This window comes from Cavia porcellus, unplaced genomic scaffold (genome assembly GCF_034190915.1).
Source record: "Cavia porcellus strain 051 isolate PalLab524CR breed Dunkin Hartley unplaced genomic scaffold, mCavPor4.1 scaffold_1, whole genome shotgun sequence".
NCBI classification, from domain to species: Eukaryota; Metazoa; Chordata; class Mammalia; order Rodentia; family Caviidae; genus Cavia; species Cavia porcellus.
This window is the reverse complement of record NW_026947484.1, coordinates 17,131,616-17,136,610: the sequence shown is the minus strand read 5'-3', so window position 1 is coordinate 17,136,610 and position 4,995 is coordinate 17,131,616. Positions and strand designations below refer to the sequence as shown.

The 4,995-nt window shown below is 40.5% G+C and overlaps 1 long non-coding RNA gene across 1 annotated transcript; it reads left to right on the top strand.

Moving 5' to 3' along the window:
• Positions 1-2,768: 2,768 nt before the first annotated feature.
• On the top strand, positions 2,769-4,371 carry LOC134470816 (uncharacterized). Its single transcript, XR_010039976.1, has 3 exons — positions 2,769-2,877; positions 3,621-3,759; positions 4,130-4,371. It is a non-coding gene; the product is annotated as an uncharacterized LOC134470816 (long non-coding RNA).
• Positions 4,372-4,995: the final 624 nt, after the last annotated feature.

Genomic DNA, 4,995 nt, shown 5'->3' with positions numbered 1-4,995 from the left:
GAGACAGATTGAGGCCATTGGTCCATAACTTTAGCTCTGTCTTTAGCAAAAGAGGAACCTTATGCTTGATCAGTAACATTCAAGGCCAGTTGATTTGGTGTTAGATCCCAGCCAGAGAAACAAATCAGCAACCCATAAAGGAGATGATACATCCTGTATTTCTTCTGCTGGAGAGTGTCAATACTAAATACATTGTTTGCTGGGTATTGAATTAATACAAATGGGAGATATTTATACTGCATCAGCAAGGATTTGCTGCTTATCTCGAATTCTGAAATTGTAAAGCTATGTGAAAGAATAAAGATGGTATGCCCCAATCTCTATTTCACAGATGAGCAGACTAAGGGATAAATTTTAAAAGCAGCATGGAATTACAAATGGACCCACAACTCATACACAGAAAAGTCTTCCCAGCATCAAGAAGGGAGGGACATTGTAAATATTTTAGCATGATTTTGAGCGTTCATTAATTACAGAAAGCTTCATGGTCCCCTTCAAACACAGCATGACACATATACATGCGTACACTCACAACTTGGCATTTGTCACTTTAAGAACACACGGAACCATTTCCAACCTGCATTTGTAATGAGGGAAATGGTTTTGCTTTTCAAACTAAAGAGACCATAGAGACATGTGTCAGCACATGATTAAAACAGGAAAGTACTGTTCCTTGGTCTCTGTCTATTTTCTATAACCTTAGTTCCCACCTCATATATCTGTTCTCAGTACCAATAAATGTCCAAATCCTGAAACCCATCCCAGAGAGCTCCTACTGCCAAAAGTCCATTCAAAAGCAACCTCACGGATCCTGGGTTACTTGCTAGCAGTTGTGTCTAGCTTAGACTGAATATTGAAAGAGTCATCAGTTGGAGTGACTTTGGGTTCGGCAGAGAGTACAAAAGTGACCCAAATAACAAAATATGCAAGAATCCTTGGATTCATTCACCCTCTGACCATCTTAGCCTGGCCCTAGGAGAAGAGATGGAGAAATGTTTGCTAAAGTGATGAAAAACTGGAGGTCCTGATAGCTAGCTAGCCAAAGGTACCACAGGATGAAGCTGAGCTTTTGTGGATGCCATGGTAGTCTAGTCAAACTAGTGAATTCAGTTTAAAACAACATAAATCCTAATCAGTGGGGATGGTTGCTAATTATGTTGCAGCAAATTCTTTAGAGGACGACTGCCCTATAGGGCCATTAATTGTGGATTTGGTCAAACATTAAGATGTGGCCCGGGTTCATTAAGCAATGAAATGGATTGTATTCACTCAGACACAACAAGCGCTAAATAATATTAAAAAATATTCCTGTGCAAAGGTGCCATCTGTCTATGAATGGAGAGTCCTCAGCCTTTGGAAAGCTCTTCTCCTAGATTTCTCTCTGTTCTTTCTTTCTACTTTGTCATCTTCATGACTTTGTTTGTTCTTACCGGGTCCCATTTCATGATAGAGTAATATTTCCAGGAGGTGAGCTGTGTGTGTGTGGAGGCACTGGGAAACTATGTAACCTTCCCTTGGGTGTGTCATAGGATTTTGAAAAAGAATATAGTTACTAAGCTACCTAACATATGGTCAATAATCCTAAGCATTTTTTAAGTATTGCCATTTTTATGGTTTAGAAAGAACACAGAAGACCTTGAAGATTTCGTGCCCCAGATTTGCCTGTGACTTTAATGGTTTTAGTATTTCTTCTGGTTCTGAGATCATTAACTGACTTCACTATGGTTCCTAAATTCATCCTCTTTTTCATTTTCTCTTTCTCATATACACATATATCCCTATATGTGCACATGTGGGCACACACACACACACACACACACACACACACAATCATTAGTTTCCACTGCAGATTTAGAGAACAGTATTAACTGTACTAGAGTTCAGTGCTTACATCATTTCCAGCGACCAATGATGGAGAGTCTTGCCTTCAAAGAAACAGTCTTGCCTTCAAGGAAATTATGATCTAATAGTAAGTAAAAATGATGACAAATAATTACCAAGCTTTGTAGTATGTGCTAAAAAGACTCACAGAGGTGCCGTGGGGCCCCAGAAGAGGATACAGCCAAAACAGTATTGAGAGAGGATATTCTAGAGTGTATTGTTGACATATGAATGTGATCTTGGTGAGCACCCAAGTGAGAAAAGGACCTGCCGGTGTGCATAAAGAAGGAAACCTGTAAAAGCACACAGCATGTTTACAGCACCCTAAATCATCCATCACATTTTATCCATCAGAGGTATCCAAATGACTGGGTACTGAAAGGGTCCTGGAGTGACATCATGAGAGTGAGCCATGCAAAGACCCTGGTCACGATCGAGGAGCGTGTTCTGCCAGATGAACATCTTGAGGAAGTGACACTGACTGGGATTAGAAGGCTCATCAGGAAGGAGCACTAGGCTGGCTGAAGGGGGGACCATGCAAGCAGCTTCTTGTTCTCCAGCTGTTTCACTCTTCTTCCGTTGCTCTCCTTGTGCCATCTGGAATAGGAGGGGCTCATGCTTGACCAGATGTTTAACTCACCTGGCCCAGCATGTTGATGGTTGACTCCAGCACTTGGGGCTCATTGTAGGGCAATCTAAATGGAAGGTAACTGAATTCATGGACACGAGTTGGTTGCAATTCCCTCAAAGAAATTAGGAGCTAATTAGCTAAGTGTTTATGCCTTGATTCAAGAGCTCAGTTCAGCTGCATGCACCCCACGTGTAGGAAATGGGCTGAGAAAACTGCCCCCCGCCCGCCCCCAGTGCAGATCGTTTAAAAGGAACGTAGGACATCTGTAAGGAAAGTATCAACAGTGACACCAAGGCTCTTGAACTCCTCAGCCCCTGTGTCTACGTCTAACCCAGGGCTAATGAGAAACACCAACCAGTGAGAAGGTAGGTTCTGTGTTCTGGGAGTTTTAGAAGTGTGCCCTTCTCAGATATTTTCCAACCTTGAAACGTTTCAACCACAGAGAGGATGAGGTAAGGAAAACCCACAGTTTTAACATTTTTGTATTGAATTTAAGACAATCCCACTAAGTCTGGCAATTGACGTGTTTGCAATGTTTGTAAAGTGTTTTTAATGTTTACGAGATTATGGCCCAGTCAGCTTTGTAATTAGCCATGTGATTCCAGTTTAAATCTCTAATTAAGTGGTAGATTTCAAATGAAAGCTTTTGAGTTGAAAGTTCCAAGAGAAGTTGGCTAAGTTTGTAAACAGCATTGAAAGATTTAAGGGAACTTAAAGGTCACGATACTTAAAAGTTTAATTCATTAGATTTATAAGAACTGCTTAGGTACTGAGAAAGTTTTGCTTGTTAGTCAAGTATTTGAAGTACTTAAAAAGAAAATCATATATATTACATTTATAAATGTGGTTTAGACTGTTTAAGGGAATTTAATTGCCAAAATTGTAAAGTGCCTCTTAAAAATTTATTAGATTTATAGATAGAATAATAAGATTTGTAGTTTGAACTTAAAAGCTTAAAGAAAAAAATTCATTACTTCAGGGTATTGAATATTTATCTTAGAAAGCAAGTAGCTACAAACAGTTTTTTTATATGTATAAAAGCTGGACTTCATAACCTCAGAAAATGCCTACTGACTTTTCCCCCCGGGTTCCTCTTGTGCTGAGGCAGAGCAAGAGATGCCGTTCCTTCTCTGGGTCTGAACTAAGAAGCTGATGGCCCATGGGCTGCAAGGAGAACCAGCCTGCTGTACCAAGACTGAAGCCTCCAGGCAAAGCAGGATGACCACGTGGTCCTTGCCCACCCCAAGGTGAGCTCCATTCCCACCTTTATCATGCGTGATTTATGTGAACTGAATTATCTCCCTTGTGTGTTTTAGCTGTCAGAGAAGAACCTCTACCACTTCCAACTAAAGAGTTCTAACCACTGTAGAGACCACGGAAGAAGGGACTCATATGAATTGCAACTGTGGATAATATTAGACTGCTTACTTTAAAAAATAAAAGAAACAGGGGATGAGGATTTAGCTCAGCGGCATAAGCGCCTGCCTTGCAAGCATGCAGTTGTGAGTTCGACCCCTGGTGCCGATAAAAAGAAAAGAAAAAACAAATTTAATAGTTGGGACTTTACAGAGTCCTTTTCCAAGAGGAGCTTTTCTACAGTCTTCTTGTGTTTTGCAGAGTTCTGCATGATTGATTTTGCCCTGACTTGTCCACGGGTCCAACAGAGAACCATTGGAAAGGACCTGCAACCTGAAATCAACAGTTCAGGGGTGCCAGTGCTATTAATATTAGGAGCTCAAAGGAGACTTGAGAAGAGGGGTTCAGTGTCATACAAAAAGAGGTTAAGTGCTGTAAGTCACCCCGCTGGATTCTCTTTTATGCAATGGGGTGTATCATCCTAACATTCAAGAAGTAACCAACTGCTATTAAAATGGTAAATGAAGGTTCGTCTCCTGTGTTTTCCCTGTCCCCTGCTGGTTAAAAGTGTTCTTGCTAAGTATTGGCCAGGGTACTGTATCACTGGGCAATGTGTTTGGCTCAAGTAACAGCCCATCATGTGGTAGTTCAGATAAAGTCTTTTTATTATGACCTAATCAAATCCTTGGAAAGTAGAAGCTGTTGGTTTTTATTTTGTAGCATAAAGATGCCAGATATAGGGTCTTTGCTGCTGCCTTGAGATTTCCTCATGAGTTCTCAATGATTGTTAAGTCTCTGGACAGAGAATCTGTATTCAAGTCAGGGTCAAAGAGCAGGGTGAAGGTTAATTGATTTCTTTTACTGGGAAAGACAGTCTTTTGGCCATCAAAATTTTCCTTAATCTAGGGCAGTGTCACATGACTGTAGCTGAAGGTAAGCTGGGAAAGTCAGTGAATGTAAAGAAAATTTAGAATAATTGTATAGTCAGTTTATCCGCTACAGTTGCCCTCATTAACATCATTTATAGTGATAGTATCATGATGCTCTGCGTAAGGAATCCAGAACCCAAACTTGATCATAAGGAATAGCTGGACATTGATGGTTGGACAACTGCTTGAACTTTCTTT